The sequence below is a fragment of the Anolis sagrei genome, chromosome 1 (assembly GCF_037176765.1).
Source record: "Anolis sagrei isolate rAnoSag1 chromosome 1, rAnoSag1.mat, whole genome shotgun sequence".
Lineage (NCBI taxonomy): Eukaryota > Metazoa > Chordata > Lepidosauria > Squamata > Dactyloidae > Anolis > Anolis sagrei.
The window spans coordinates 240,599,000-240,607,257 of record NC_090021.1 but is presented as its reverse complement, the minus strand read 5'-3'; the positions used below and the strand labels follow the sequence as shown (position 1 = coordinate 240,607,257).

The following is an 8,258-nucleotide window of genomic DNA, read 5'->3' as shown; positions in this document are numbered from 1 at the left end:
GTCTTACTTCCACAACTGTATAAATAATATGCTTTATAAGCCAAAACTATGGAGACCCCATGGCACAATCGGTTAAACCGCTGAGCTGCTGAACTTGCTGACCAAAAGGTCAGCAGTTCGAATCCAGGTAGCAAGGGTGAGCTCCTGCTGTTAGCCCCACCTTCTGCCAACCTAGCAGTTTGAAAACATGCTAATGTGAGTAGATCAATAGATACCACTCCTGCGGGAAGGTAATGGCACTCCAAGCAGTCATGCCAGCCACATGACCTTGGAGGCGTTTATGGACAACACCGACTCTCTGTCTTAGAAATGGAAATAAGCACCATTCCACAGAGTCGGACTTGACTAGACTTAATGTCAAGGGGAAACCTTTACCTTTACTTAACCCAAAACTTTAATATCACTCTATACTGTCATCTAAAGAAGTGATTTTATATCCATGAAAGCGCATATAAAAATAAAAACTATATCCCTCCCTTCCATTCTTTAATGCTGCAAAACACTAATACACGTAGTATGAACACAAGCTCCATGAGCCAAATCTGGTCTGCCATGTAGACTGCAAGGCTTTGAATGCCAGAGCAACATAGTTATATTCATACAGTCTTGCAATTACAAATGCCCTTTGAAGGCAACCAGAAGGCTGATGTGGCCCTCATTGAAAATGCGTTTGACACCCCTGGACTAATACATCTTTTAAAAAAACAAACTGCCTGCATGCATAGGGAACTTGTAATTATGATGTTGTTTATTGTTCATTGTTTGTGTTTTCGGTTTGCGTTTGGTCGTTCTTTATTGTAATTGTTGTTTGGGCTTGGCCCCATGTCAGCCGCTCCGAGTCCTCATCGGGGAGATGGGGTGGGGTACAAATAAAGATTATTATTATTATTATTATTATTATTATTATTAACTCCAGTCTTGGTCTTCAGTTGTGAACCTGATCAGATATTTTGTTAAGAATGCAGTCTTCTTTCTTAACTACTTTGATGTTCTCTGTACTATTCTCCTTTCCCTACCAACCTGTACATTTCAGGAAAGGGAGCAAAATGCATTCTATTGAGAGCACTTCAGCTTTGTTTGCTAAGTTGATGGATGAGGGGCATTCCCAAGGCTCCCACACTTGAACCAAAGAGGCTGTGTGTGAGACTCAGCTATATTAATAATGTTTGGAAGATTTGGGATACTTATTTTAATTTATTGCTATTAGGATGTATTGCTACTACCAATAAATTCTGAAGGCAATGTGAAATACAACTTAGCAATGTTTGGAATGGTGACTTTTTACTGCAACTCCTTTGGTTGGCCACAAGTACAGACAGGGCTGGTTATGCTGGCTGAGGGATTCTAGGATTATGGCAATTTTTCCCAAGCTTTAGGTAAAAGGGGGAAATCAATAAAATAGCAGGAAAATAATAAAGGGTCTTTGTCTGGCATCAGAAAGCACCAATTCTCCAGTGGCAAGCCAGTTGAAAAATGAGTACTTAAAATGAAAATACAAAGGACCTAAATAAATAGCAAGGCACCAACATGGACATAATGTGAGATTCTAGCGAGAGTGCTTTATTTATGGTTCAACATAAACAGTTTTTCTCAGTCATTGACATTTGCCAGATGGATCAGACTTGTCATATTAGGTCAATCCATACCACAATTATGTTTTCATTTTGTGAAAGAAAACGACTTGTTCAGTTGTTAATACTTTTTGCTTTATTTCCCTAGCTTGGAATGTGTGCATGTGACATTCTTGCTAATATATACTCATCAAACTTTGCATTATTATTACTCATAGCACATTTGAATTTTAAGGACTTGCAATGGCTTCACTGATGACTGGATTGTGGCAGCTTGCTATTATGGTGATGATACTCTTTCACATCTCAGCATCACTTCCTTCTCTGGAGAGGTAAAAATCCTATCTGTGACTCAGCCTTTCTACTTTTCTTTCTCTAAATAATCCTCAGAGGTTACATTTTACTCAAAAATTGATTTTCTACAGTCGTTGTGTTCATTCCTTTGTTGTCCATGTGTTGCCCCTTTGCACCAGACATTGTGTGAGAAGTACAACTGCTGGCATAATAGGATGCCAGTCATTGGGTTTTATTTGGGTATGCCATATTAAGAGTAAATCCATTAATATCAATGGCACTTCGTGTTAATGGGGCATAGAGCTAACTACCATGCATTGTTAATTTTGATGTTTCATCTCTAAGCATGGATACAACCTACTGCCTTCAGAATGAATAGCTAGTTTCTCATCCTTTATTTTCCCATCACTCTTTCCCCATGGAAGTCTCCACAGAATCATTTCTAAAGGTGTCTACTGAGTGTAAGAGTTCAATTTATTAAACATTTACAATTAATAGACAATGTCAGATGCAACATATAAATATCAAGATTTCAGCATGAAAATCTGGATTTCCTAATTCACATTTATTTTTTTACAGCTCTGCATTTGGAGTAAACATTTGGATTGTAAAAAGTTCAAAACAATATTTGTGGATGTCAAAATATTTTATTTGGATGCTATATTTATGGAGCAGGAATGTCTGTTCTAATTTGTAGGGTTTAAGGGCCTTGGAGAGGAGAAGGGTTCCTCCACTTTACAAGAGATCCTTCCAAAAATCGCTCCAATCATAATGAACATTTTGATAGGATCCTTCCACATGGCACAATTAACCAATATGGCTCCACTTTAATGGCCATGGTTCTATTCTATCGAATCCAAGAGTTTTGAGTCTAGGAAAATGTGCTTGGAATTCTCAAAGTGTGATCTGGCAGACAAGAATTGAAAAAAGAAAGTCTTATTTTTATGAGGACCTAAGTTCACTTGGTAGAGATGGATTATTTTGTACAGTAAAGTGGTACTTACCATTTCTATGACAGGGGTTAGAAAGTTGTTTAGAAACTGGACCAAGCTCACTTATAAATCTAGACCAGGCATGGGCAAACTTTGGCCCTTCAGGTGTTTTGGACTTCAACTCCCACAATTCCTAACAGCCTCAGGCCCCTTCCATAAGTGAGTTGGGGGGGGGGGGGAGAAAAGGCCTGAGGTTGTTAGGAATTGTGGGAGCTGAAGTCCAAAACACCTGGAGGGCCCAAGTTTGCCCATGCCTGGTCTAGACTTACATACTTCTCAAAGGAGCCAGGAAGTTCTGCTGTGCAGAAGACACTCTACTTTAGAGAAGTTTAAGTTTGTGGATGTAGACAGGAATAGTATCAGCCTATTTAGACTGGCAGGATGTTAACACACCAGACAGTCTAGTCTAGAGCAGATGAGGTTTTGCTATGTCACAGTATGCTTCTGTGAATCTGAAAAAGTATCTGACAGAGGAAGGGAAGCACGGACTAGAGCTTATTCTTTTACATTCCTTGAATAAAAATGATCAAGCAACGGTATATAATGGATACAGAGCAGCCCAGTCTCCTACCTCCATAAATCCTTTTTTTTTTCAATGTCAAACACTGGGCCCTTCCACACTGCCCTTTATCCCTGGATCTGATCCCAGATTATCTGCTTTGAACTGGAATATATGAGTCCCCACTGCCAGATAACCTGGGATAAATATATAATCTGGTATCAGATCCTGGGATATAGAGGCAGTGTGGAAGGACCCACTGCTAATATAAAACTCCCCCTTTGTCAGTATCCTTGCATGCTGCCTGAGTAATACAGATGAGTGTCCAGCAATTCTGGCAACCAAGGGAGTGTCTATTTTATGGTGCACCTGGATGCAGCTACCACTCATCTTTATTGCCTGAAGATTAATTGTTGCAAGCCCCCTCTACCATTCACACATTTCCTCAATATGTTTGCCAAATGGGTAGGGCAGTTAGTACAGGAAAAACTGCACTCTCTTCCCTCCCTATTGAAGCACCAGCTACAAATAAAAACTCAATGGTGTTCCTGCACTGTGTAGGCGGTTGGGCTTGATGCCCTATGGCGCCCCATGAACACTAACTTTTGATGCTAAAACTAAATGGCCACTTAATCTTGATTTATGATGTCCCCCATTGTTCAAAATAAGGAAGCAAGCAGGTGTATTTGGGCCACTGCAATATTCAGCATTCTTTTCTAATTAGTCAAACTGTAGGAGGAATATACATAACAGTTTATTGGAGAGCTCCAAATTATATAAGAGTTATTTTCAAGGATATTATACCCTTGAAGAGGTATTTGTAACTTGGTCAGCTCTGGAGGAAAGGCTTTACAGGGATTTTAAAAAAAGAACCTATAGAAAATTTTACAAAACCTGTTTATCAGAGATTGTGATAAGAAGTGTGTGTGAGAGGTTCCCTTTTTCATTTTAAGCCATCTTAAAAATAATATATAAAACCATAGTCCATCTTTAGCCATGACTGAATCTTGTCTAAGTTCAGCTTCAAGAAAGAATAAAGAATACTAATCACCATAGAGTTGAGGGGAAGCTCATTCCCTGCAGGCACCGTGCAAACTCAGCTCTTCAGATGCACAGTCCCACCATTTGTTCTCATTCACAGTTACTCTGAAGAGTTGACAAAAGCACTGAACAACTTTGATATTACCAGTAAAATTGCATATTATATTTATATTCAGATAGAAAAGTAGAAACTGGAATACTTAAGGATGCTTAAAATTACAATATTCTCTGTTAACTCACAGAAACCAGAGGCAAATTGAACTGAAATTGATGCATGATGCAGGAATGAGGAGAGAATATGAAAAAGCTGCCAAGTTATTGCAAACCCTGATGAACTACAAGCGCAGGTAAAAATAAGACTCATATTGTGCTCAAACCAAATAAAAACAAGCCAAAGAGATGATTATGCCATGCATAGCCAATAGCATTTAATCACATAATGGCCTGTTCAAATGTGATGTTCCTGAATTGTGAGTCAGGACTTTCTGAAGGGAACACTTTTCTGGTGTTGAGTAGACATCTCATTACTTCCATTCTCCTTTCTCCTCTTCCCCCCTTTTTTTTGTTTTATTTCACTACACATCAAATGTTGGTCTTATGTTTTGGAAAGCTCTTTATATGGGCAGAGGCGGCCCTAGGTAATTTTCAATGGTAAGCAAACAGTATTTGCCCCCCCCCCCCCCACCACCAACCACTGATATATATTTTCTGCTCGTTGTGGGAGTTCTGTGTGCCATAATTGGTTCAATTCCATCATTGGTGGAGTTCCGAATGCTCTTTGATTGTAGGTGAACTATACATCCCAGTAACTACAACTCGCTTATGTCAAGGTCTATTTTCCCCCAAGAGCGCCTCAAGAGTGCCCCTGGGCAAAATCAACTATACTGCAAATGCTTACTTTGCGTAATGGGTTGAGCCGCCCCTGTATATGGGGTAACTGGAAATTGTTTGTTTATTTGCTTTACTGTGCAATGTTGGCAAAAGTTTGAAGATTACTCATTATTCTCTCCTTTGCCTGTCTTGACTATTCAGACAGGGGTGGTGTTGGATGTACTCATGTACCCTCGCTTTCCAGGGAGTAAATCCCATTGGAATTCTAATACTTGTTTCATTGTAGCCATGTATATGTTTGCATTGTGAAGCTGCAGTCCTTGACACACTCCGGAGTAAGTTCCCAGTGGACTTTCTTGGCAGTTAACATAAAGAGGATTACACTGTAAGGAAATAGATTGCGGGACTTACACCTCAGCAGCAACTGGAGGACAGCAATTGAGAATTAGTCCCCCAAGAGTTTCATTTTAATATTCATTTAAAACAAAGGGTTTTTTAAATGTAGGTACCACTTTGTGAGGGGAAAGGAATTTGTCCCTTCACATATTTCCTCCCTCTAACCATTGGAACACAATGGTTCACTTTCAGGTTCCAATTCACTTTCAGGTTCTTTCTCTCTCTGGGTGTTGACCTACCTTTCCTTTTGGATGACTGGAAATCAACCTGGAAAAAGGCAGAAAACTTGAGGAACAATCCCAGAGGAAGGAAATGGTGGCAGCCAGGCCCGTAGCCAGGATTTCATTTCCGGGGGGGGGGGGGGGCAATTTTTTTCAGGGGGGCTTTCGGGGGGGGGGCTGAGTTTTGGGGGGGCTGAGTCTGACTGAAAGAGGGTCTAGCCTAGCAAACCTTTTGTATCATTACCCCAATACCCCCATGCATATGGGATATATTGAGTATGGTGATCAGATCATGATATGAATAAACATAACAGCCTAAATAATGCACCAGTAAGGCCTTTTCGCGAACCACCGTGTGAATTTCGGGGGGGGGGTGGCTGAAGCCCCCCGAGCCCCCCCCCCCCCCGGCTACATGCCTGGTGGCAGCAAACACTCACCCACACATTACCATTGTGCCAAAAGGAATAGGAATGATGAAAGGGACAGGTTTCCATAGGACAGAACTCATAGGTGAAAATGAATTGGATCAGACCTCAGTGATTTTAAATTTAAGAGAAAAAGCCTGCTGATGTCAGGAAAATAGGTTGGATTGTCCAGAAGATAATGTCCATAGTAGCTGACTTCTGGGGTTCTTAATTATACTTTGAGCATAGTACATTAGTATATACTAAGTACATTGTTTATATGATACTTTGAGAACATGATGTATGAAGTTACATAGGACTGTTTGTCAAGAAATAAATGAATGAATTATTATTCTGTGATCCAAGATATGCTAAGCTGCAAGGAGTACACTCCACTACATGAATATATAAATATTGTAATCTAATCTGATCAGAATATTTTCAGGCTAATTTTAGGAGAAGGATTAGAAGAGTCAATAGGTGCCAATTGGCCATCTTGATTAGCATTGAATGGCCTTGCAGCTTCAAAGCCTGGCTCTTTCTTGCCTGGGGGAATCCTTTGTTGGAAGGTGTTAGCTGGCCTCATTGTTTCCTGTCTGGAATTTCTCTGGGGTTTTTTTTAGTGTTGCTCTTTATTTACTGTCCTGATTTTAGATTTTCAGTGCTAATCAAGGTGGCCAATTGCAGCATTCACAGTTGTCTCAAGCAGGCAAGAGTTCTTTCTCCCAACCTGCACATTCCATAGATATATGAACCTCACTTGTCTAGTTACCAACAGACCCCTCAACCTCTGAGGATGCCTACCATAGATGTGAGTGAAATGTCAGAAGAGAATGCTTCTGGAACATGGACATACAGCCCAGAAAACTCACAGCAACCTAGTGATTCCAGCCACGAAAGCCTTTGACAACACAATGATGCAGTTGTTTACAAAAAAAAAAAGTTTTCAAAAAAGGTTTTGTTATCTATTTCTACATAATTATTTAGCAACCCAAAAGGTATACCTTATATTTGAATGCATGGCTGGAGAGCCTACAGAAGAGCTCTAAAACAGTGTGTATATTAATAAAATGTGCCTTCTTATTCCTGGAATCCTTTTTGTTCATTTGATGTTTATGTGTTAGTGTCCCAAAGGCACCTGAAGAAAAGGATGTATTGGGCTTTATTGATGCAGATACAGCTAATGCTTGGAATTCAGAAGAAAAACTCATTAAACTGAAGACTTGTTTGCAATTTGTCCAGAAGCTTGATTTAAGGTGAGAGCTCTGCAAGAAACCTGCTCGTTTCTGATGTAATAGAAAATTGTAAAAAGATGCATGAAAATGTAGAAATGTCAGAAGAGAATGTGTGATGTACTTATTTTGCCCAAGCGTCCAGCAACTTTACGGCATGTCTTAATTTATCTTCTAAAATAACATTGGCAGCTGCTATGTGGTGCACCATACTTAAATATTTATTTGCTTGAAATAAGCAGTAAATCTCCTTGTATAATGGAAAACAAGCCATGTAGAACTTTCTTATATTTTTTCCTACATTTCCCTCTCATGCCATTTTGATGCTGTTCTGCATAGTGCAGCCCCAGGCCTCAGTATTAACATCTGTAACTGCTAGACTGTAGTCAGGCAAATGATTTGTCTCTCCTTCCTAAACCAATAGGAGAGCTACCTGGGCTATATCCATCTGTATAGGCTATTACAATATCCAAATAACGGCAAGCTACCTGAGGGGCAAAGCGAAGATAAATGGTTCTCTGGACTCCTAAAGGTGGAGAAGCAGTTGAGAATGTAGTATTTTCAGGCCGAAAAACAGCTGGTGTAAACAGGGGTTAAGTTGCTTCACTTTTCAAAGTTGCTGCCTCCCAAGGCTGTTTTTCTTGGAGTTTGACAGCTTGGATTCCTCTCTTGGAACTGAGTAAAAATCTGGCACGCAATGTTCACGGTGGCATTTCTTTATAAGAAGCCACTTGACGCTTAAGAAGCCACTTGACTTTCCAAGTTCTGAAAATCACA

At 39.9% G+C, this 8,258-nt stretch overlaps 1 long non-coding RNA gene across 1 annotated transcript; it reads left to right on the top strand.

The window, feature by feature from the left end:
• The first annotated feature begins 1,703 nt into the window (after positions 1–1,703).
• LOC137095954 (uncharacterized) lies at positions 1,704–7,499 on the top strand. The gene is made up of 3 exons (XR_010909098.1): positions 1,704–1,903; positions 4,640–4,744; positions 7,374–7,499. It is a non-coding gene; the product is annotated as an uncharacterized lncRNA (long non-coding RNA).
• Positions 7,500–8,258: the final 759 nt, after the last annotated feature.